Below are 26,003 nucleotides of genomic sequence, written 5' to 3'. Positions count from 1 at the left end.
TGTTAGGGAGGGTGTTCCAGGATTTTGACCCAGCGACAGTGAAGGAACGGCCGATATATTTCCAAGTCAGGATGGTGAGTGGCTCGGAGGGGAACTTCCAGGTGGTGGTGTTCCCATCTATCTGCTGTCCTTGTCCTTAGAGGCGGTAGAGGTCATGGGGTTTGGAAGGTGCTGTCGAAGGATGAATTGCTGCAGTGCATCGTAGATGGTACACACTGCTGCTACTGTGCGTCGGTGGTGGAGGGAGTGAATGTTTGTGGATGTGATGCCAATCAAGCGGGGCTGCTTTGTGCTGGACAGTGTCGAGCTTCTTGAGTGTTGCGGGAGCTGCACTCATCCAGGCAAGTGGGGAGTATTCCATCAGAGACTCCTGACTTGTGCCTTGCAGATGGTGGACTGGCTTTGGGGAGTCAGGAGGTGAGTTACTTGCCTAGCTTCTTACAACGTGTGTACTAGACTAAATTAGATGACATGTTGACATAAGCAAGCCATGTACCAGACTGCTCACACCCAGAGGCTTCTTCCTTCCCACCCATACATAGGGCAATGCTCTGAATGTGCAGAGTGCCTCTGATGTAAGGAAGCTTCCCTGAACATTAATTAGATGGACGCAAGGAAACAAGATAACGAAGCCCGAGCTCCATGTTCCTCCCTCCGTGCTATTACCTTGACCGCAAGCCCTGGAGTCTGCTGGATGGCAATGCACTTCATCACTTCCGCTGCTCGGGAATCTGGAAGCTGAACTTCACTCTTCACTCTTGTTTTATTGACTGAAATTGGAAAGAAACTACATTGATATGAAGCTTGAATAAATCCCCTGTCCTGGTCTCCACTGACATCAGCCAGGGTTAATAAGACAGGAGAGCAACCCTTTGCAAATCTACTCAGAAACCTCTTCAAGGGTCACACTTGCAAGCATATTGAGAGGAAGAGGGTTCTTCCTACTACTTAGTCTCTGACCTTGAAACAATTGCACAGAAACAGGCCATTTGGCCCATCTGCTCCATGCTGGTCTTTATGCTCCATACCAGCCTCCTCTCACCCCCTCTTCATCTCACCCCATCACCATATCCTTCTATTCCTTTCTCCCTCATGTGTTTATCCAGCTTCCCCCTTAAACACATCGATACTATTCACTTCAACCACTCCCTGTGGGAGCGAGTTCCACATTCTCCCCGACTCTCTGGGTAAAGAAGTTCCCCTGAATTCCCCATTGGATTTATTTGTGATTATCTTATATTGCCAGCCTCTAGTTCCAGTCTCTACGTCTACTCCATCAAAATGGCTTCATAATCTTAATGACCTCTAGAAGGTCAAACACTTGTGCCAATATTCTATCCCTCTCATCTTCTCACAGTGGGGTCTGGTACACTGAGACCAGCGTCCCACTGGTACTATGCTGAAATAAGCACTACTCGTGCCCAGGAGTGAATGTTGGCAGCCTATTTGAGTGTGTGGACTGAACTTGATCCTGTGCTCATTTGTGCCCACACATACAAACATTCCCCAGCATGAGCTTACGAGAATACAGATCCCTATACCAGCACTCATTCTGCAAAGGCTGCATAAAACCTTGAACGTGGCAGGGATCTAATGAGCACTCGAGTGAGGAATGTCTGAAGACTTATAAACAGCCTAAATCATTCAAGGGCAAGCTTACTGTTAAACGAGCTCACATTTCAAAAGCTCACGCTCAGAACATGAGGGTGCCCATTGTTAAAAGGATCCAAGCCGACTAGTGAAGCCCAAGCCAAGACACAGTATTTTTTTATTGAGAGTTTATTGACGTGTGCAGTCTCACAGTTCTCCTTCCACTCAACCCAGTGCCCCAGCTATCACCCATTTATAGGCTCTTCTAGTAAAACCAAAAAAACAATAAATTAAACGAAAAAGTCAATAAATCAGAGGGGGTGACAGCCCCTGGTGGGGCACAGTAACCAACGTGAAAGGAAACTTACAAATCAAATCAAAATATAATTTGCGGGGGTAATGATGCAACCCAGCCATCACCTATTTATAGACTCTTTTGAGAAACAAAATCAACAAATTAAACTAAAAATCAATGAATCAGAGGGGAGGTGGGGGGGTGGTGACAGCCCCTGGTGGGGCATCACCTTATTATACGTGCTCAAAGACAATTAATACCCATTACAAAAATAAAAATACCTGGAAAAACTCAGCAGGTCTGGCAGCATCTGCGGAGAGGAACACAGTTAACGTTTCGAGTCCGTATGACTCTTCAACAGAACTAAGGAAAAATAGAAGAGAGGTGAAATATAAGCTGGTTTAAGAGGGGGTGGGACAAGTAGAGCTGGACAGAGGGCCAGCGATAGGTGGAGATTGCCAAAAGATGTCACAGACAAAAGGACAATGAGGTGTTGACGGTGGTGATATTAGCTAAGAAATGTGCTAATAGGTGACATTAAGGGTAGAAAGTAGGACGAGCAAGGTAATGATAGCCCTAGTGGGGGTGGGGTGGGGGGAAGGGATTGAAATAGGCTAAAAGGTAGAGATAAAACAATGGATGGTAGTACATTTAAAAATAATGGAAATAGGTGGGAAAAGAAAAATCTATATAAATTATTGGAAAAAAGGGGGATCGGAAAGGGGGTGGGAATGGAGGAGAGAGTTCATGATCTAAAATTGTTGAACTCAATATTGAGTCCGGAAGGCTGTAAAGTGCCTAGTCAGAAGATGAGGTGCTGTTCCTCCAGTTTGCGTTGAGCTTCACTGGAACAGTGCAGCAGGCCAAGGATGGACATGTGGGCATGAGAGCAGGGTGGAGTGTTGAAATGGCAAGCGACAGGGAGGTCTGGGTCATGCTTGCGGACAGACCGAAGGTGTTCCGCAAAGCGGTCACCCAGTCTGCGTTTGGTCTCTCCAATGTAGAGGAAACCGCATTGGGAGCAGCGAATGCAGTAGACTAAATTGAGGGAAGTGCAAGTGAAATACTGCTTCACTTGAAAGGAGTGTTTGGGCCCTTGGACGGTGAAGAGAGGGGAAGTAAATGCATAGGTGTTGCACCTTCTGCGGTTGCATGGGAAGGTGCCATGGGAGGGGGTTGAGGTGTAGGGGGTGATGGAGGAGTGGACCAGGGTGTCCCGGAGGGAACGATCCCTGCGGAATGAAGGGAAGATGTATTTCGTGGTGGCATCATGCTGGAGTTGGCAGAAATGGTGGAGGATGATCCTTTGAATGCGGAGGCTGGTGGGGTGACAAGTGAGGACAAGGGGGACCCTATCATGGTTCTGGGAGGGAGAGGAAGGTGTGAGGGCGGATGCGCGGGAGATTGGCCGGACACGGTTGAGGGCCCTGTCAACCACCGTGGGTGGAAAACCTCAGTTAAGGAAGAAGGAAGACATGTCAGAGGAACTGTTTTTGGAAGTGGCATCATCAGAACAGATGCGACGGAGGCGAAGGAACTGAGAGAATGGGATGGAGTCTTTACAGGAAGCGGGGTGTGAGGAGCTGTAGTCGAGGTAGCTGTGGGAGTCGGTAGGCTTGTAATGGATATTGGTGGACAGTCTATCACCAGAAATTGAGACAAAGAGGTCAAGGAAGGGAAGGGAAGTGTCAGAGATGGACCATGTGAAAATGATGGAGGGGTGGAGATTGGAAGCAAAATTAATAAATTTTTCCAGGTCCAGACGAGAGCATGAAGCCGCATCGAAGCAGTCATCGATGTACCGGAGAAAGAGTTGTGGGACGGGGGCCGGAGTAGGACTGGAACAAGGAATGTTCCACATACCTCATAAAGAGACAGGCATAACTGGGACCCATGCGGGTACCCATAGCCACACCTTTTATTTGGAGGAAGTGAGAGGAATTTAAGGAGAAATTGTTCAGTGAGAGAACAAGTTCAGCCAGGAGGAGGGGAGTAGTGGTGTATGGGGATTGATCAGGCCTCTGTTCGAGGAAGAAGCGGAGAGCCCTCAGACCATCCTGGTGGGGGATGGAGGTGTAGAGGGATTGGACGTCCATGGTGAAGAAGAGGCGGTTGGGGCCAGGGAACTGGAAATTGTTGATATGATGTAGGGTGTCAGAGGAATCGCGGATGTAGGTGGGAAGGGACTGGACAAGGGGAGAGAGAATGGAGTCAAGAAAGCAAGAAGTGCGTTCCGTGGGGCAGGAACAGGCTGACATGATCGGTCTGCCGGGACAGTCCTGTTTGTGGATTTTGGGTAGGAGGTAGAAGCGGGCCGTCCGAGGTTGGGAGACTATGAGGTTGGAAGCTGTGGAAGGAAGATCTCCAGAGGAGATGAGGTCAGTGACAGTCCTGGAAACAATGGCTTGATGTTCAGTGGTAGGGTCATGATCCAGGGGGAGATAGGAGGAAGTGTCTGCAAGTTGACGCTCAGCCTCTACCCAATGTCTGTTTCAGTAAACCTTAAAAATGTAATTGACATTAACAAACCATAAAAGATACAATAGAATGGAGATCCTCAGAGGCTTTGGTGTGGTCTCACTGAGGGTCATGTAAACAGCTAAAATGACACTTTCCTGAGGATCCCTTGGTACATGAGTGATTCCTTCAGGTGCACTACACATAAGGGTGCACTACAACTACATTTTTGCTGCCTCAATGACTAGAGTTAATAAAGATTGTTAACCAGGCATTTCAGTGTTTCCCAACGAAAGGACGCACAAAAATATCCTATAATACCCCCATCAAAGGGCAATGGGGATATGTGACAAAAGACGTCTGCCTATGAGACAAATAAGTAATGTGGTATATGAACTTCAGTGCCAGTGTGATGCCAGGTACGTAGGCTGCACATCCCAACGATCATATCCAGTAGCACATCCCTTTGGCTATTCGCAATAGGCAGGGTACTAACTGCACTCAACCAACCAGTGCTTGCAAAACTCAGAACATCATAAGGACATAAGAAGTAGGGGCAGGAGTAGGCTATTCAGCCCTTCAAGCCCACTCCGCCATTCAATGAGATCATGGCTGATCTTCTCCTTCCAACACCATTTTCCTGCACTATCCCTGTATCCCTTGATGTTTCTAATATGTAGAAAACTATTGACCCCAGTCTTGAACATAACATAACTCAGCCTTTGGGGCAGAGAATTCCAAAGACTCGTCACCCTCTGACTGACGAAATCCCTCCTCATCTCAGTCCTAAATGGCCTGCCCCTTGTTCTAAGACTGTGTCCCCCTCCCGGTTCTAGAACCCGCAGCCCCCCCAGCCAAGTGAAACATTCTTCCTGCATCTACCCTGTCGAGATCTGTAAGAATTTTGTGTGATTGAATGAGGTCACCTCCCATTTTTTTAAACGCCAGAGAACAAAGGCCCAGTTTATTTAATCTTTCCTCAGGACAATCCCTCCGTTCCAGGAATTAATTTAGTGAGCCTTCTTTGCACTCCTTCTATGACAAGTATATCTTTCCTGAGGCACAGGGACCAAAACTGCACACAATACTTCAGGTGCAATCTCACCAAGGCTCTATGTAAGACATCCTTAATCCATGCAAAAATCCTCTCATAATAAAGGCCAACATACCATTTTACTTCTTAATTGCTTGCTGGCCAACGTCTAATCAATAACGTCTAATGTGAGCTGTGATTCTACGATTGGACAGCACTTGCTGAACAATCCCGAGTGTGCTGAGAATTACATTAACAAGCACTTACCCTTGCTAGAAGCTACATATATTCACACGCAGGCAAAAGGAACATGTCCAGGCATTGCACCTTTTTTGAATTACACAAAAGCATGGGGAGGGGGCAATTGTTCCCTGGTGCATTTGCCATGGCAACACCTCGACCAATCAGGGCCGACTTGCCAACCAATCAGTACCCTTTTCTTATGCAGTGTAAATTGTTGCTCCCTTTGAAATTTGGGATTCAGGCATCTGTCCTGACAAATGCGAGGCAAAGAGCTTCGAAAGCACGTCCCCTCGGCAATACTCAAATTCTGCACAACCAAGTATACCCCCACAAAAGGGAGTTGGAATTATCTGAGGCATGCGCGTAACTTACCGAGTGGTTGCCGTACGGCTCCTCCCAGCTTTCTCCCTGCCACCTCGCCAAATTTCAGGAGGCCCTTTGCCAGCCTTTTCTTCAGTTCTGCCTCTTGCTGCCGCCGGAGAGCTACCTGAGCTGCCATGACGCGGCGGCGTTCCCTAGGGCACAGTTGGAGTACAGCACAGTCAGCAAAACCCACCCAAATTCAGAGTCAGAACGCTGTGCGCCACCTAACAGGGCCAATTCAATTGCGGCTTCTGTTTAACGGCGCTTTATTCCCTTTGTGCGCTTCACGTCACTGAGCTGAAAATTGGGGTTGTTGGGGGTCAGAATCTCATCCAGCAGCTGGCGAGGAAATGGTAGGTGGGGCTGAACTGTCAATAAAGGGGGGAAATATTGAGCTTAATGACTTTTTCCTGCTGTTCAAAACACTCACGTTTGTATCAAGCACCCCCAGCAAAAGTACAGCACTTGGTTAGATACAGAGTAAAGCTGCCTCTACACTGTCCCCATCAAACACTCCCAGGACAGGTACAGCACAGGGTTAGATACAGAGTAAAGCTCCCTCTACACTGTCCCCATCAAACACTCCCAGGACAGGTACAGCACGGGGTTAAATACAGAGTAAAGCTCCCTCTACACTGTCCCCATCAAACACTCCCAGGACAAGTACAGCACGGGGTTAGATACAGAGTAAAGCTCCCTCTACACTGTCCCCATCAAACACTCCCAGGACAGGTACAGCACGGGGTTAGATACAGAGTAAAGCTCCCTCTACACTGTCCCCATCAAACACTCCCAGGACAGGTACAGCACGGGGTTAGATACAGCGTAAAGCTCCCTCTACACTGTCCCCATCGAAAACTCCCAGGACAGGTACAGCACAGAGTTAGATACAGAGTAAAGCTGCCTCTACACTGTCCCCATCGAACACTCCCAGGACAGGTACAGCACAGAGTTAGATACAGAGTAAAGCTCCCTCTACACTGTCCCCATCAAACACTCCCAGGACAGGTACAGCACAGAGTTAGATACAGAGTAAAGCTCCCTCTACACTGTCCCCATCAAACACTCCCAGGGCAGGTACAGCACGGGATTAGATACAGAGTAAAGCTCCCTCTACACTGTCCCCATCAAACACTCCCAGGACAGGTACAGCACGGGATTAGATACAGAGTAAAGCTCCCTCTACACTGTCCCCATCAAACACTCTCAGGACAGGTACAGCACAGGGTTATATACAGAGTAAAGTTCCCTCTACGCTCCCAGGACAGGTACAGCATGGGATTAGATACAGAGTAAAGCTCCCTCTACACTGTCCCCATCAAACACTCCCAGGACAGGTACAGCACGGGGTTAGATACAGAGTAAAGCTTCCTCTACACTGTCCCCATCAAATACTCCCAAGGCAGGTACAGCACAGGGTTAGATACAGAGTAAAGCTCCCTCTACACTGTTCCCATCAAACACTCCCAGGACAGGTACAGCACAGGGTTAGATACAGAGAAAAGCTCCCTCTACACTGTCCCCATCAAACACTCCCAGGACAGGCAGAGCATGGGATTAGATACAAGTTAAAGCTCCCTCTGCAGTCTCAGAACAGATACAGCATGCTATTAGATTCAGAGTAAAGTTCCCTCTACACGGACCCAGCACAGCAAACTATAGACCAGAAACTGAACTTGGAACTTACTCATTAGTACACCACCTGAGAGACAATAGTTAGCTTGCCCCGGTGATTATCTGAAAGATTACTTGGTTTCTTATGTTAAAGGTGCTATTTAAAGCAAAATGTTATTGTTGATCATTAAAGAGCATTTGAGCCTAATAAAGGACACGAGCAGCATCTCAGCACTTTAGTGGCACTGAAAACTGTGCCAGTTCCTTCTTGCGTGTTTATGAATTCACCCGAATCTGTTAGTTGAATTATTATCTTATACTTAACTGTTCAATTATCACCCACCAATCAATACCATATTCTAACACTCTGTAACTTCCTCATGGCTTCAGCGCTTACATTGCATTTGTCTTAGGGAAGGGTGGGACAACAGAATTAGCCAGGCAACCTAGGCTGGCGCTCCAGTGCAGTACGGAGACTGTGCTGCACTGTCAAAGGTGTCGTCTTTTGGAACAGGTGTTAAACAGGGACTGTTTAGTCTGCCCTCTCGGGTGGATGCATAAGTTCCCACGGAACTATTTTGAAGGACAGCAGGGGTGTTCACCCCAGATTCCTGCTCCTTCTCTCGTCCTCAATCAACGTCATTAAAGCAAACGATCTGCTCATGATTAGGTTGCGTTTTGTGCGATTTTTCTGTGCACAAATTTCCTACATTACAACGGTGACTACGCCTCAAAACTCAAATGCTTCCTTGGCTGTAATGACCTGAGGTGGTGGAAGGCGCTATAAAAATGCGAGTCTTTGTCTTGTTTGCTCTCTGATTTTTAAAAAATGTATTCTTTCATGGGATGTGGGCGTCACTGGCAGGGCCTGAGTTTGTTGCGCTTCCCTAACTGCCCTTGAGCTGAGTGGCTTGCTAGGCCATCTCTGAGGGCAGTTTACAGTCACACACATCTCTGTGGGTCTGGAGTCACATGTAGGTCAGATGGGATAAGGACGGCAGGTTTCCTTCCAGAGAAGGCATTAGCGAACCAGATGAGTTTTTACGACACTGGTTTCACGGTCACCATTATTGAGATGAGCTTTTAATCCCAGGTTTTATTAATTGAGTTTAAATTCCACCAGCTGCCATGGTGGGATTTGAACCCATGGGCCCAGAACATTAGTTTGGGCCAGTGTCCAGTGACCTTACCATTACTCCACCCTCTGATTCCCCAACACCCCTTACTTCCCATCAAGGATGAGAAGCGTGCGATGAATTGTGGAGCCAAGTCTTGTATCCATCTCCTGGCCTGCTGCAGCTCCAACATTCCAACATTTCACGACAAAGATCGCATCCGGTGTTCATCCCAGGAACAGGCCATTCAGCCCATCTGCTGCATGCTGGTGTTTATGTTCCACAGCAACCTTCTCCCACCACCACCACCAACACCCCCGCCCATCACCCCATTACCATATCTTTCTACTGCTTTCTCCCTCATGTGTTTATCCAGCTTCCCCTCAAATGCACCGACACGATTTGTTGTGAGGGTGTTGGGGTGTGTCTTAAAGAAGTCTCCAGTCTTCTGTAGATGAACTGTAAATCTTTATTTACTACTGGAACTATTTACACATACAGTAAAGAGTATGATCCAGGAGCTATCTCCATGCTTAGGTCTATACACGTCTTTGCTCAACACCACACTAATCCCTGGGTCCGGGTCATATGCTTTCTTACATCACTGTGTGGGTGGCACTGTACTCAGCTGTACTTAGTCTCACATTAACTCTATGTGTACCAATCCCTTATACTACACCTCCCCCCTGCCCACAATCACCCCACACCCCCACCAAGTCTTTATCCAATGTATTTGGGTTTATACTAGTTTCCTCCAAGTCTTACATTGTTATCACTCCCATACATTTACATTGTTGTTACTACAATATCACGATTACTACATTATCACTATCCCATCTCCCCCCTTCGAGCCCTTGAATTTAAAAGGTTCAGGTGCTCTGGACGTCTTACCACACATCCATATCTCATTTCCAGTTTTGTTGGACGGGGTGGTAGACTCTGTCGTTGCTGGCTCTTCCTGTTGGCTTGGAGGTTGAACTGGCACCTGGGCACTCTTCCATTTTTTACTTCCATTCCTTCGGTGCTGAACCATGCTTGATCTGTTCGGGGTGTTGCGCTGATTGGTGGCTCGCCGCCACTCCAACTCATCTCTCGCGGGGGGGGGGCAGATGAACGGTTGTGTTCGTTTCCTTGTCGCGTCTTTCGCTTTTCCCGTCGTCCAGCGGGTTCGTCTTGATGTCCCTCTGCGGCTGGGGAAGAGTGCGCCTGTGGCAGGGAGGAGGTTTAGTGGGACGCTCGCCTCTGCTTGTCGCTGTCGGCCATGGGGTGGCCGCTACCAGCTCCCAGCATCCCTTGTGGCTTTGGCATTCCGGCTGAGGGCTGCAGCGTTATGCACAATGGTTGCGGTGTTGACCTGCTGTACAGTTGTCGGGGGCCGGAGGTAGAGGCTTCCCGGACTACTGATCGCTCTCTTTCACCTCTTCCACTGGAGGCGTCCTGGATGGTTGGCTGGTCTGACCACCGAGGGTCTTCTGGGACCTGTAACGAGAATGGACAACCCTGCTCCGCAAATGCTCTGGTAAGCTGAGTGGTCTTTGTCTCACAGTTATCTGCGGAACTCTTATATAAGTTTGACAACTTCACCTTGGAATGTTTCTTGCCTGGTCACTGGCTGCTGTTTGGCATCCATTGGATCATTCAATTCATTCGTTCGATCCTAAAAATGTTTCTTAGAATTCCCCTTCTCTGCTTTTAAAGTTTGCATTTGCTCTTCCACACGACCACGCGTCTCCTCCATCGTGTTGTTCAGGTTGGGTCGGAGATCAACAATTTAAATCAGTTTTGGTCGTTAATTCTGCATTCAAGCAAGCCATCAGCAATTCCTTCTCCTGTTCCAGGCATTTTTCCCACGATGCTCACTGGGGACGCCTGATGCTTGGAGTGCATCAGGTTTTAATTGGAGATCCGCCTTTGTCGGATTTGTTTGTACAAGTTCATCATTTGAGTGTTTCAAATCCTCTTTCGAGCGTTCTACTTCCCACACGCAACGCTCCAGCGTTCTCATCGGTTCTCGTTTTTCCTTAACAAACTCATCATTCCTATGCGGAAGGTGATTCCCAGCACTGGTCAGTTTCTCCTGGGCAGAGTACAATTCCTCTGTGTCATGAAGAGATATTAATGGCTATAACGTCATCGGAAATTATGTTTTAAAATAGAGTTCTAGTGGGGTCTCTGTCTATGGCTGGGATTTTGTGGTCTCGCTGAGGGTGAGGCGGTGCCCCAGCCAGGAGTCCATTGACTTGCGGCAGGACTGGAAGATCCCGACGGTGGGTGGGTGTGGAGAATCCCTCCCCATGCGTGTGTGTCTGTGTCTATCTTAATTGGATTAAAACCAGCTAGTCTGGGTGCTTTGATGTGTGGTAGTTTTGAGATGTTAATTAGGTCAACAAAAGGAGGGTGGAAGGTGAAGTGTAAATTTGCATTTCTTAAAAGAAGCCATTCAAGACTGCGAGTGAAATCTTAGCTAGAAGACGCCAAGCAATGTGTTTTTTTTTTATCAGCTTACTAACAAAATTGGTGAGATGAAAGGATGTTATTGTTAGAAGAGGTAAAAGCCTAGAGATACAACAGAAAATTTACATTCAAAGAGAAAGATATGGATAAAGGAGAAAAGAGATTGCGTGTAAAGTAGGGGCATTTTAAGATCCAACAAGTGTGAGAAGCCTCCAGCCTGTAAGCCTCAAGTCTGTCTGCAAGGTCCCAGAGCTGAAAGAAACTCATTTTGAATGCGACTGTCCAGGGTGTGTTTTGCCAGAGGTCTCTTTATGAATTTTACTGTCGCCTTAACGAGATTGTAATTGAGAGTCATATTTATTAGGGGATTTTTGTAGTTATTATAGTAGTGATTTTGTAGATGTATGTATGTGTTTACAATCTTTCTTGTGTTAATAAATGTTTAATTTAGCTTCATAAAAACCTCTTAAGACTCAGTGGTCTTATTACAACTGAATTCAAAGCCTGCATCTCGAAACATACAACTAGCAAAAAAAAGGGTTATGACAGTTGTTTCAAGTTTCCCTCTAGGATTTGAACAACTCAGCCTTTACCATCGGCTGGGTCATAATACTCTGCGCTATCCTTCAAGCTCATATTCTGTATTTGCACTGCTGCCAAGTGTTTCTGAGGCACCTCACGCTCTTTTGAGAACTAATACCTTTGCTTGCCATTTTATGTTCTTGATTTCTATCTTTTTCTATATCTCTTTCGAAATGTAATGTTTTTCCAAGGTTCCTTCCAATTGTGCAACTATTTTCTTCAGCGCTGCAGTCTCTTTCTTGTACCTCTTGGCTTCCTCCCGGAATATAAAACATTCCTGAGACTTCAGTTCTTTCAGAGAGGCATTAAATCCCATTTTCTTTCACTTCATAATTTTCCCAAGGAGCAAGCTCTGACCTAGGGGGTACCTCGTAGCGTGTAAAGGTCCTTCAAAAAGTTTCCCCTTTCATTGCAAAGTTACTTCATTTGCTCAGATACTTCATTTTGAGTTTTATTGTAAAAAAGAGTCTCATCGAGTTTGTTCTGCTGTTCTGTCATTCTGTTGCACAAGGTAGTTTTTATTGTATCGTGTTGCTGAAGGGTTATGTACTGTTTTCGAATTTGACCTTGAAGGACAACTAACTGTTCTTTCAACTGCTTATTTTCTTGTTCAGCTTATGTCTCTCACTCAACGTTTCAGTGCATTGCTTTGTCACTGCTGATAGCTCCAATGCAGCTTTTTCTGAAGTTCAACGTCTTTTTTCACTCCTCGCATTTTTTCAGAACATATTGGTATTTCAAAGGGTCTTTCAAGATCACGACTTCTTTGAGTACCTTTTCTGCCTGTTGTTGTGTCTGGCTTTACATCTGGTTGAGTTTTCCCAACTTCTCCTTTGATTTGCCAGCTGTGGAATTGAGGGTCATTATTTCCTCCTGGTATCTTTGTGACATCTCAGAAATTTGTTTGTTCAGATCTCGAACAGTTTGGTTCATTGAAGACTTAAGTTTATTGTGTGTTTTCAAAGGTATACACTCAGCTTGAATCTTGCATTTCAAATCTTCCAGTTCAGCTTTGAAGTGAACATTTTCTGATTTTACTTCTACTTTTTTATTGCTCTCTGAAGATGGACTTCCAAAGGAGATTCATTGGCGTCTCCTGCTACAATAAGGAATTTTAAACCTCTGCCTTCAGCTTCCAGGCCTTTCTCTGGAGTATTTTCAGACATTTTTTTCCTCTGCTCCTCTGCTTCTTTGGGAGCATCTTTTTTGGTCAGAACGCTTTGTTGAATTTTTCTCAGTCTTCTAGAATTTTGATTTGTTTCTGCATTTTAGCGAAGTTCTGGGTTTTTAATCCCATTGCTGCCACCATGTTGTGAATGTGACAGTTTCAGATCTGTGTGCCTTAAAGTCTTCTGCAGGTTAACTGTAAGTCTTTATTAACTACTAGAATTATTCACATACGTACAGTAAAGGGTATAAGCTAGAAGCTATCTCCATGCTTAGGTCTATACACGTCTCTGCTCAACACCCCACTGACCCCTGGGTCTGAGGCATGTGCTTTCTTACACCACTGTCTGGCTGTACTGTACTCAGTCCTGCATTAAAGTGATATGTGCCAGGCCCTTTTACAACGCTATTCACCTCGCTGTGGTGGTGGATTCTACATTCTCACCACTCTCTGGGTAACGAAGTTTCTCCCGAATTCCCGATTGGATTTATTAGGATTTACTAGATCTGGTCTCCTCTAATATTCTCTCTACATTTACCCTATCGAAACCCTTGCATAATTTTAAAGACGTCTCTCAGGTCGCCCCCCCAGTCTTCTCTTTTCTAGAGAAAAGAGCCCCAGCTTGCTCAACCTTTCCTGTATAATTTCAACCTCTCAGTGCTGATAGCAACATTGTGAATCTCTCGATCATTTTCATCCTATGGATCCCAGGACTGTGCAACAGTGCTCCAAGCGTGAGCTAACCAAGCTTCTATACAAGTTTAACATAACTTATGTTTTTTATTCTGAATCTATTGCTGCAGAAATGAATCCCGGTGTGTTTTTTCTTTTCGTTAAGTGGCCGTCCGAGTTACTCACAGGATTAGGATGCATTTGTCACACTGACATGTCTGCCACTGACATGTCTTCTTGTGGCCTTTCAGAAGCACCGTGATCCCGTGATTGCGACAGCGAGCACAAGTCGGGGAACGTGTGGTCACCATCCGGTACGCCATACCTGAAGGGAGGGGAGAGGCAAAGTTACCCATAATCCTCAATTCGTCGCCACTCGCAGTGGATTCTGGGTAAGGGGCGCTGCTTAGGTTGTTGGCTTCCATTTGCCTTCCACCTATAAAACAATAGAGGAGTGTTACAGAACAAGGCTGCACACCGCAACGCGCTCATTCTTAGCAACCATTGTCCAAGCCCATTAGCTCCAGAACCACTAACCAGAGCAAAATTAATCATAAAGCAGAGGGACAGGAGGAGGAGGAGGCCATTCAGCCCCTCAAGCCTGTCCCACCTTTCAACTGGATCATGGCTGATCTCCATCTTAACTTTTAAAGACCTGCCTTGGTCCCCTAACCCATTAAACAAAAATCTATCCATCTTAGTTTTGAGTTTTCAATTGACCCCTTGCCTCGATGGTTTTTTTTTCAAGGTTGACGGTCAAAGATAGGAGTCTGTATATATATCATAAGCATATAATAATTCCAACAAAGAAGGTTAAAGGGAAATTTATTCAAGGCGTTCAAAATTATTAGCCATTTTCATAGAGTAAATAAGGAGAAACTGTTTCCAGCGGCAGGAGGGTCAGTAACCAGAGGGACACAGATTGAAGAGAATCGGGAAAAGAACCAGAGGGGGAGATGAGGAGAATTTTTTTTACACAGCGAGTTGTTGTGATCTGGAAGGCGCTGCCTGAAAGGGCGGTGGAAGCAGATTCATTAGGAACTTTCAAAAGAGGAATTGGATAAGTACTTGAATGGGAAAATTGCAGGACTACGGGGGAAAAGAGCAGGGGCGCAGTGGGACTAATTGGATAGATCTTTCAAAACGCCGGCACAGGCACGATGGGCTGAATGGCCTCCTCCTTCTGTAAAGGAGAGGATTATGGAAAAGAGGTGAATCTTGAAGTGGTTCAGAAAGTAACAAGCAATCCTATGATGGAATAAAGGATCACCTTAAGGACCCCAGTAAATACAACAAACAGAAAAGATGCATTTATATAGCACCTTCACATCCTCAAAACACTCCAATGATTTACAGCAATGAAGTGCATTCCCTGTTATAATGTAGGAAACACGACAACCAATTTATGCACTGCAAGCTCCCACAAACAGCAATGTGATAATGACCCAGATCATCTGTTTATTTATTGATGTTGGGCAAGAGATAAATATTGGCCCCAGGACACCGGGGGAACTCCCCCTCAATGTTCATCCTCCAAATGGTGACCATAGGGTTTTTATGTCCACTTCACAGAGCAGATGGAACCTTGGGTTAGTGTCCCATTCAACTGACAGCACCTCCAACAGTGCAGCTCTCCCTCAGTACTGACCCTCCGATAGTGCTGCACACCCTCAGTACTGACTCTCTGACAGCGCAGCACTCCCTCAGTACTAACCCTCCAACAGTGCAGCACTCCCCCAGTACTGACCCTCCAACAATGCTGCACTCCCTCAGTACTGACCCTCCGACAGTGCAGCGCTCCCCCAGTACTGACCCTCCGACAGTGCAGCGCTCCCTCAGTACTGACCCTCCAACAGTGCAGCACTCCCTCAGTACTGCACTGAAGCATCAGTGTTGATTTTTATGTTCAATTCTCTGGAATGACAACCTTGACTCTGAAGAGGACTACCAATTGAGCCACAGCTGATACTGTTATGTTATGGCTTTTATGCTGCTTACTGTCTACAAAATACAGATCTCTATCAGCATCACAAGTATTTCATTATATTCCTGACAGAACAAATAAGACACAGAGTAAACTATCCCATGGTGCTTGACTAGAGTGATTATCAAACTCAATTTGACCCCAAGGCACATAAGGAGATATGAAGACTGGTGACCAAAAGCTCAGTCAAAGAGGGAGGTCTCAACAAGCGTCTTAAAAGAGGAGAGAGAGGGAGAAAAGGAGGAGCAGAGAGGTTTAGGGAGGAAATTCCAGAGCTTAGGGCCCCAGGCAGCTGAAGGCACGGCCGCCAATGGTGGAGCGATGGGAATCAGGGGATGGTCAAGAGGCCGGAATTGGAGGGGGACAGAGATCTCGGAGGGTTGTAGGGGTGGAGGAGGTTACAGAGGTAGAGAGGGTTGTATGGGTGGAGGTGGTTACAGAGATAGGGAGGATTGTAGGGCTGGAGGAGATTACAGAGGTAGGGAGGATTGTAGGGGTGGAGGATGTTACAGAGATAGGGAGGGTTGTAGGCACTGGAGGAGGTTACAGAGATAGGGAGGATTGTAGGGGTGGAGGAGGTTACAGAGATAGGGAGGGTTGTACGGGCTGGAGGAGGTTACAGAGATAGGGAGGGTTGTAGGGGCTGGAGGAGGTTACAGAGATAGGGAGGGTTGCAGTCTATCCAATCTCTCCTCATAACTAAAACTCTCCAGCCCAGGCAACATCCTGGTAAATCTCCTCTGCACTCTCTCTAGTGCAATCACATCCTTCCTATAATGCGGATTCCAGAACTGCACGCAATACTCTAGCTGTGGCCTAACCAGCGTTTTATACGGTTCCAGCATAAGCTCCCTGCTCTTATATTCTACGCCTCGGATAATAAAGGCAAGTATCCCATATGCCTTCTTAACCACCTGTTCTGCTACCTTAAGGGACTGTTGGACATGGATACCAAGGTCCCTCTGACCCTCGGTACTTCCCAGGGTCCTACCATTCATCGTGTATTCCTGTGCCTTGTTTGTCCTGCCCAAGTAAATCACCTCACACTTATCCAAATTAAATTCCATTTGCCACTGACCAGCCCATCTATATCCTCCTGTAATCTAAGGCTATCCTCCTCATTATTTACTCTCATCAATTTTCGTGTCATCCGTGAACTTACTGAGCAGCCCTCCTGCATTCAAGACTAAGTCGTTTATATATACCACAAACAGCAAGGACCCAACACCGATCCCTGTGGAATCCCACCGGACACAGGCATCCAGTCACAAAAACACCCCTCTACCATCATCCTCTGCTTCCTGCCACTCAGCCAATTCTGGATCCAATGGGCTCTTACCATCGTTATCAGTCTCCTATGCAGGGCCTTATCAATAGACTTGCTGAAGTCCAAGTAGACTACGTCAAGTGCATTGCCCTAAACTACACACCTGGTCACCTCTTTGAAAACTACAATCAAATTGGTTAGACGTGACCTCCCCTTAACAAAACCATGCTGACTGTCCTTGATTAACCCCTGCCTCCAAGTGTAGAGTAATTCTGTCCCTCACAATTGCTTCCAATCGTTTCCCCACCACTGAGGTTAGACTGTAGTTCCCTGGTTTATCCCTACCTGCCTTCTTGAATAACGGTACCGCATTGGCTGTCCTCCAGTCCTCTGGCACCTCTCCTGTGGCCAGAGAGTTATTGAAAATTATTGCCAGCACCATTGCTATCTCCTCCCTTGCGTCACTCAACAGCCTGGGATACATTTCATCTGGGCCTGGAGATTTATCTACTTCTAAGTCTGCCAGGCCATTTAGAACCTCTTCCCTTTCTATGCTAATTTCTTTAATTATATCATAGTCCTTCTGCCTGATTTCCATACCCACATCGTCCCTTTCACTTGCGAACACCGACACAAAGTATTCATTTAGAACCCTACCTACGTCTTCTGGCTCCACACACAAATTACCACTATGCTCCTCAATGGGTCCTACTCTTTCCCTAGTTATCCTCTTACTCTCAATGTACTTGTAAAATAACTTTGGATTTTCCATTATTTTACCTGCCAATGTTTTCTCATGCCCCCTTTTTGCTCTCCTAATTTCCTTTTTAAGTTCCCCTCTACACACTCTTTACTCCTCTAGGGCTTCTGCTGTTCTGAGCCCTTGGTAGCTGCCATAAGCCTCCCCTTTTCTCTTTCTCCAATCCTGTATATCCCTCGACATCCAGTGTTCCGTGGATTTGTTGGTCCCACCCTTTATCTTTACTGGAATATGTTGACCCTGTACTCTTCTTATTTCCTTCTTGAATGAGTCCCACTGCTCTGACGCAGATTTACCTAAAAGTAGCTGCTCTTAGTCCACTCTGGCCAAATCATATCTGATCTTATTAAAATCAGCCTTCCCCCAATTTAGAACTCTGATTTCTGGCCCATCCTTGTCCTTTTCCATAACAGCCTTGAATCTAACAGAGTTATGATTATTATCTGCAAAATGCTCTTCTATTTCTCTCTGACTGTTTGCGGGTCTATAGTACACTCCCAGCAATGTGATTGCTCCTTTTTTGTTTTTCAGTTCTACCCATTTGGCTTCATTTGAGGAGCCTCCTAAGATGTCACCCCTCCTTACTGCTGTAATTGATTCCTTGATCAATATTGCAATACCCCCTCCTCTTTTGCCTCCTTCCCTGCCTTGCCTGAAGACCCTATATCCTGGAATATTGAGCTGCCAATCCTGCCCCTCTCTCAACCATGTCTCTGTGACAGCAATGACATCATACTTTCGTGTGTTAATTTGTGCCCTCAACTCATCTGCCTTATTCGTCAGACTCCTTGCATTAAAATAAATACCATCCAATCTTGCCAAACTCCCTTGTGCCTTAACTGGCCTATAATTTCTATGCCTTCCAGACTCACTTTCTCTCTCCTAATTTTGGCTGTGCATCTCCCCCTGCTGAACCTCCTCTCAGGATCCCAACCCCCTGCCAACTTAGTTTAAACCCTCCCCAACAGCACTAGCAAACCTCCCCGCAAGGATGTTGGTCCCATTCCGGTTCAGGTGCAACTCGTCCGCCTTGTACAGGTCCCACTGCCCCCAGAAATGGTCCCAATGTCCCAGAAATCTAAAGCCCTCCCTCCTGCACCATCTCTCCAGCTACACATTCATCTGGAATAACCTCCCATTTCTATATTCACTAGCGCGTGGCACCGGAAGTAATCCAGAGATTACTACCTTTGAGGTCCTGTTTTTTAATCTGCTTCCTAGCTCCCTGAATTCTGCTTGCAGGGCCTCATCCCTATTTCTACCTATTTTGTTGGTACCGATATGTACCACAATCTCTGTATGTTTGCCCTCCCCCTTTAGAATGCCCTGCAGCCATTCAGTGACATCCTTGACCCTGGCACCAGGGAGGCAACATACCATCCTGGAGTCACATCTACGGCCGCAGAAACGACTGCCTGTTCCCCTTCCTATCGAGTCTCCTACCACTATTGCTCTTCCCCTCTTTTTCCTGCCCCCCCCCACGCCCTGTGCAGTTGAGCCACGCACAGTGCCATGAGCGTGGCTGCACTCTCTAGAGGAACCATCACTCTCACTGTTTTCTGACACAGAAAAACGGTTCTCAAGCGAGATGCACCCTGGGGATTTCCTGATTACCTGCCTGACACCTTTCTTCTGACTGATGGTCACCCAATCCCTCTCTGTCTGCACTTCGTAAGCTGTGGGGTGACCACGTCTAAAAACGTGTTATCCACGAAACACTCAGCCTCGCGGATGCACCTCAGTGTCTCCAGCTGCCGCTCAAACTCTGAAACCCAGAGCTCAAGTAGCTGCAGCTGGTGGCACTTCCTGCACATGTGGTCGGTCAGAGTACAAGGAGCGTCTAGGACTTCCCACATGTTGCAGGCGGTACATAACGCGGGAATGAGCTGCCCTACCATGCCTCTAGCTGAAAAAAACCCGTACTCTAAGTTAAATACAGTAAAAAAAGGTTATTTATGTACTTTAAATAACTAGAACTCTTACCTTTCCCTAGCTTAATCTATTTTAAACTGGAGAAAAACGCTTACCTACTACTCACCAATCAGCTCTCACCTGTGTGCTGACATCACATTTTGAAGCTTCCCGCACTCACGCTGGTTCTGATCTCTCCACTGCTCTCTCACGCTGTCTTGTGATGTCACTCTTCTTATTTTCAACAAAAACTACAGGGCACTCTTCCCAGACGGCTTCACCACGATGCTGACTGCAGGACATTCTTCCCAGGCTGCTTCACCACGATGTTAACTGCAGGACACTCTTCCCAGGCTGCTTCACCACGATGCTATCTGCAGGACACTCTTCCCAGACTGCTTCACCGCGATGCTGACTGCAGGACACTCTTCCCAGACTGCTTCACCACGATGCTATCTGCAGGACACTCTTCCCAGCCTGCTTCACCATGATGCTGACTGCAGGACACTCTTCCCAGCATTGTGAGGTAGTGGAATTCTTTTCACAGGTTAATATTTGAGGCAGATAGTATATCAAAATTCAGGGTTAGATTAGATAGCTAGAAGATGATATAGGTATAAGCAGCCTGAGTGTGTGACTTACTAAGTAATAATTTCTGCATATATTGTAGGGAATAGCAGCCTCTCTGTATACTCTAGGGGATAGCAAACCCTGTATATATTGTGGAGAATAAAAGCCACTGGGTATAATATAGAGAATGACAGTTCCTGTGTATATTGCACAGGATAACGGCCCTTGTGTATATTGTAGAGAATAGCAGTCGCTGTATATACTATAGGGAAAAGTGGCCTCTGTATATATTGTAGAGAACAGCAGCTCCTATATATATTATCATGAATAGCAGCTCCTATTATATTGTACAGAATAGCAGCCCCTATCTATACTATAAGGAAAAGCAGACCCTGTATATAATATAGGGAATAGCAGCCCCTGTGTAAATTGTAGAGAATAGCAGCCCCTGTCTGTATTATCAGGAAAAGCAGCCCCTGTATATGTTGTAGAGAACAGCAGCCTCTATACATATTATAGGGAATAGCAGATCCTGTGTAAATTGGAAAGAATAGTAGCTCCTGTGTAAATTGTAGAGAATAACAGCCCCTGTGTTTATTATAGGGGTTAGCAGACCCTGTGTATATTAAAGGGAATAGTAGCCCTTATGCATATTGTACAGAATAACAGCCGTGTATATTATAGGCAATAGTAGTCCCTATATGTACTATAATGAAAAGCAGTCCCTGCATACATTGTCACAAATAGCAGCCTCTGTGTATATTAACAGATATAGAAACCCCATGTGCATATTATATCAAATTGCAGGCCCTGTGCATATTGAAGGAAATAGCAACCCATGTGTATATTGAAGGAAATAGCAACCCCTATATATATTGAAGGGAATAGCAGCCCTTGTTTATATTGTGCCCATGTATACTATGTCTAAACAAGTTGCGCACTTCTTGTAAACTTATTCAACTATAAACTCCGATGTCCAGATTTATAATGGTAACAGCCGATGTAAACGTGTCTCCTCGTAATTACATCCTCCCATCAGTGATAGCAACCTCCCAGCTCCTCAGCCTCTACGGCAGAGAAAGTTCAGTGCTTCTGGCAATTCTACCTCTCCAGTTATTAATTTTCTATAAGTAATAAAATAAATCTAAGTATTTCATAGAAGTAAGGACAGAATATCCGATTTGCAAATGGTGCCAGTGCAGCCCAAACCAATTATCTGTATTTCCTTCCCTTATGCAACACCACAACAAATCACTGCAGGAGTTCCCCAGGGTAGTGTCCTCGGCCCAACCATCTTCAGCTGCTTCACCAATGACCTTCCTTCCGTCATAAGGTCAGAAATGGGGATGTTCGCTGATGATTGCACAATATATAGCACCATTCGCGACTCCTCAGATACTGAAGCAGTCCATGTCCAAATGCAGCAAGACCTGGACAATACCCAGGCTTGGGTTGACAAGTGGTAGTGACATTCACACCACACAAGTGTCAGGCAATGACCATCTCCAACAAGAGAGAATCCAACCATCATCCTTTGATGTTCAATAGCATTACCATCACTGAATCCCCCACTATCAACACTCTGGGGGTTACCATTGACCAGAAACTGAACTGGAATAGCTATATAAATACTCTGGCTACAAGAGCAGGTCAGAGGCTAGGAATCGTGTGGTGAGTAACTCACCTCCTGACTCCCCAAAGCCTGTCCACCATCTACAAGGCACAAGTCAGGAGTGTGATGGATACTCCCCACTTGCCTGGATGAGTGCAGCTCCCACAACACTCAAGAAGCTCAACACCATCCAGGACAAAGCAGTCCGCTTGATTGGCACCCCATCCACAAACATTCACTCCCTCCACCACCGACGCACAGTTGCAGCAGTGTGTGTACCATCTACAAGATGCACTGCAGGAATTCACCAAGGCTCCTTAGACAGCACCTTCCAAACCCATGACCACTACCATCTAGAAGGACAAGGACAGCAGATAAATGGGAACAGCACCACCTGGAAATTCCCCTCCAAGTCACTCACCATCTTGACTTGGAAATATATCGGCCGTTCCTTCACTGCCGCTGGGTCAAAATCCTGGAACTCCCTCCCTAACAGCACTGTGGGTGTACCTACACCACATGGACTGCAGCGGTGCAAGAAGGCAGCTCACCACCACCTTCTCAAGGGGCAACTAGGGATGGGCAATAAAAGCTGGCCCAGCCAGCGAAGCCCACATCCCGTGAATGAATAAAAAAAATCAACATCCAAAAATCAGTACAAATTATTTTGTCTGGTCTTTACTCGCATATATACAAAGGCCATATAAAATTTACATCAAACAGAAAATAGAAATACAAAATTTATAAAATTATTTAATGCTATCCTGTAACCAGATTGAAAAATCACAATGAAGTCATTTTCCACTCAGTTTCTCTCTCCCCAGGTGCTGTCAGACCTGCTGAGTTTTTCCAGCATTTTCTGTTTTTATTTGTTATGAAAAAAATCACTATAATGAGTTTTGAGGTAACCAAGCTATTTTCTTTAAAAAAAAGGTTATTTTCCGGTAACTATCAAATTATTATAAAACACTTTTTAAAAGGTAATTATTGAAACATCTGGCCCAGTCATGAATATTTGGCGTGTCTTTCAACACCCCCTTGTAAAAACTTCATTCTGTTGCAATTTTAAGAGTGTTTGTGTCTCTGAAATGCTAGAGTTGGTGACAATTTTCTTTTTAAATTGGCCACCAAAAAATGTTAGGAACTTTACCTAGTGCCATTACAACAAACCATTTTTAAAACATACACAGCCACAACTGCCTGAAAATACTAAATATCTATATATATACAAATTTCAACAATTTTTTGCACAGGACCATTGATTCACCTGAGATACTACTTGAGATGAATTTCTCACTGAGAGCAAGACCTGCCTCCCCAATTCTTTTTGGTGACCAGTAAATACCAGCTCCTTTTAAGATATGTTAAAATCCAAGAATTAAGGCATCTATGATAATAAATGGCTTTGTTTACCTAAATGAGGGTGGGTTCTCCTCAGGTTTTGCCGGGGTTATGGATATTATGAGAGGTATGGACAGGTTTTGGTTCCCTCCCCAGCCCTGAAATTGACACAACAATAAAGCGGCTGTTGCAAAACAAAACGGAAAAGCGCGCCAAAATGGGCGCTCGAGCGCCTCCTTCGACCTGCGCCCCACTGCGCAGGCGCCGTAGTGCCCCGCCCCGCCCTCCTCGCCGCCGCTCCCCAGCTGGCACGCGCTCTCAACCGACCACGCCCCCCTCCTCGACCACTCCACGGCCCGCTGCGCAGGCGCTACCAACCGACCGCGCCCATTTCTCTTCGAGTAACACCCGCAGTACGCAGGCGCTCGACAGTCGACCGCCCCATCTTTTGGTCTTCGCACCCCAACCCGCTGCGCATGCGCTTGAAACCGACCACTATTCTGTCGCCCCCCCCCCCCGTATCGAGCACCATCCCTGCGCAGGCGCCCGGACCCGACCACGCCCCTTCCTCGCTCCGCTGCGCGGGCTCCGTCAAACGACCACGCCGCCTCCCCTCAAATCCGCTCTCCACCCCCCCCACCAATCCACCACACAGGACGCAGGCGCTCCCGACTTGACCACGCCCCCTCCCTCCCACCAACTATCTCCGCCGCGCACGTGCTCACTACCGTCCACGCTCACTCCTCTGCCGCCTCACTTTCCCACCCCTACCGCGCACGTGCTCCCCACAGGCCGCGCCCCCTACATTTCCAGCCCCGCCTGCGCACCTGTGGGATCAACCATCGCTGCACCAAAGTATGGGGGTAGGTGCAGAATGGGGTTTTGGAAATAACCAGGATAGGATGGACTCAGGTTTCACGGCAGAGCTTCCATTTGATTTGATCAATAATTGTAATCCCTGATTTAGTATCCAGCCCACTCAGCCACCATCCTATTTGCATCTAGACGCGTTACAGGTTGAGGTTCCCCCCCTCCCTCCACCTGCAGGAGTGGTACAGTCCTCCACCTACAGGCTGAATGCGGTAATGCACCCTGTGTGATCTCACATGGAATCCTGGATCATTCAGCCCATCGAGCCTGTGCTAGCTCCCTGCAAGAGCAACTCAGCTACCCCCACTGCCCCGCCTTTTCCCCGTGGCCCTGCAATTTGTTTCTTCTTCAGGTGATTATCCAATTTTCTTTTGAAAGCCTCAATTGACCCTGCCTCCCCCACACTCTCCGGCAGCGCATTCCAGATCCTAACCCACTCACCGTGTGAAAAAGGTTTCTCCTCATGTCGCCGTTGCTTCTTTTGCCAATCGCCGTAAATTGGTGTCCTCTGGTTCACGATCCTTCCACCAATAGGGACAGCTTCTCCCTCTCTACCCAGTCCAGACCCCTCATGATTTTGAACGCCTTTATCAAATCTCCTCTCGACCTTCTCTTCTCCAAGGACAACAGCCCCAGCTTCTCCAATCGATCCACACAACTGAAGTTCCTCACATCTGGAACCGTTCTTGTGAATCTTTTCTGCATCCTCTCTGATGCCTTCACGTTGCTTCTAAAGTGTGGTGCCCAGACTGGGACACCAGTTGAAGCCAAACCAGATTTATCATAATCTCCTTGCTTTTTTCCTAAGCTCCTGTGTATAAAGCCCAGGATCCAACAGCCCTCTCAAAGAAAACAGAAGGCAAACTGGGAAATGAACTTGAAGTTTTTTGCTTTGCATGGTATCTCAGTGCTGGATTGCCCGAATGATAATCCAAAGATTTGCTGCTTTGTTGCATTTAGGGTATATAAATGTGTGCACAAATTCAGAAAGTGGTTAATAAAGCACATGAGATCCTGTAAAAGAAAGCAAGTTACGGGTGCCGGTGCTGGGTACCACAACTTAGGAAAGATGTGAACACATTAGAGAGCGTGCAGAAAAGATTCACAAGAATGCTTCCAGGGATACGGAACTTCAGTTACATAGATAGATTGGCAAAGCTGGGGCTGTTGTCCTTGGAGAAGAGACGGCTGAGAGGAGATTTGATAGAAGTGTTCAAAATCATGAGGGTTCTGGACGGATTAGGGAGAAACGGTCCCCATTGGCAGAAGGATCAAGAACTAAAGGAGAGCGATTCAAGGTAATAAGCAAAAGAGGCAACAGCGACAGCACTGTGGATATACCTACATCAGATGCACTGCAGCAGTCCAAGAAGATAGCTCACTATTACTGTCAAAAAGACAATTACAGTAGGGAATAAATGGTAGCTTTGCCCACATCCCAGGAAAACAAAATGAACAATATTTTTAATCAACGAGTGGTTAGGATCTGCAATGCACTGCCTGGAAGTGTACGGGAGGCAGATTCAATTGAGACATTCAGAAGAGAATTGGATCTGTACCTGCTTTACTCTGTACCTAACCTCATGCTGTACCTGTCCTGTGAGTGATTGGGACAGTGTAGAGAGAATTTTACTCTGTATTTAACCCCGTGCTGTACCTGTCCTGGGAGTGTTCAATGGGGAGAGTGTTGAGGGAGCTTTACTCTGTACCTAACCCCATACTGTACCTGCCCTAGGAGTGTTTGATGGGGACAGTGTAGAGGGAGCTTTATTCTAACCCCGTGCTGTACCTGCCCTGGGAGTGTTTGATGGGTGCAGTGTAGAGGGAGATTTACTCTGTATCTAACCCCGTGTTGTACCTGTCCTGGGAGTGTCTGATGGGGACGGTGTAGAGGGAGCTTTACTTTGTATCTAACCCTGTGCTGTACCTGTCCTGGGAGTGTTTGATGGGGACAGTGTAGAGGGAGTTTTACTCTGTATCTAACCCTGTGTTGTGCCTGTCCTGGGAGTGTTTGATGGAGACAGTGTAGAGGGAGCTTTACTCTGTATCTAACCCCGTGCTGTACCTGTCCTGGGAGTGTTTGATGGGGACAGTGTAGAGGG

The 26,003-nt window shown here is 46.5% G+C and overlaps 1 protein-coding gene across 1 annotated transcript in view; it reads right to left on the bottom strand.

The window, feature by feature from the left end:
- LOC144671554 (histone-lysine N-methyltransferase PRDM7-like) overlaps positions 1-26,003 on the bottom strand; it is a 177,965-nt gene that overhangs the window by 85,041 nt on the left and 66,921 nt on the right. The gene's annotated exons all lie outside the window — the stretch shown is intronic.

This window comes from Cetorhinus maximus, chromosome 33 (assembly GCF_964194155.1).
Source record: "Cetorhinus maximus chromosome 33, sCetMax3.hap1.1, whole genome shotgun sequence".
Classification (NCBI taxonomy): Eukaryota; Metazoa; Chordata; class Chondrichthyes; order Lamniformes; family Cetorhinidae; genus Cetorhinus; species Cetorhinus maximus.
This window is presented reverse-complemented; position numbering and strand designations above follow the sequence as displayed.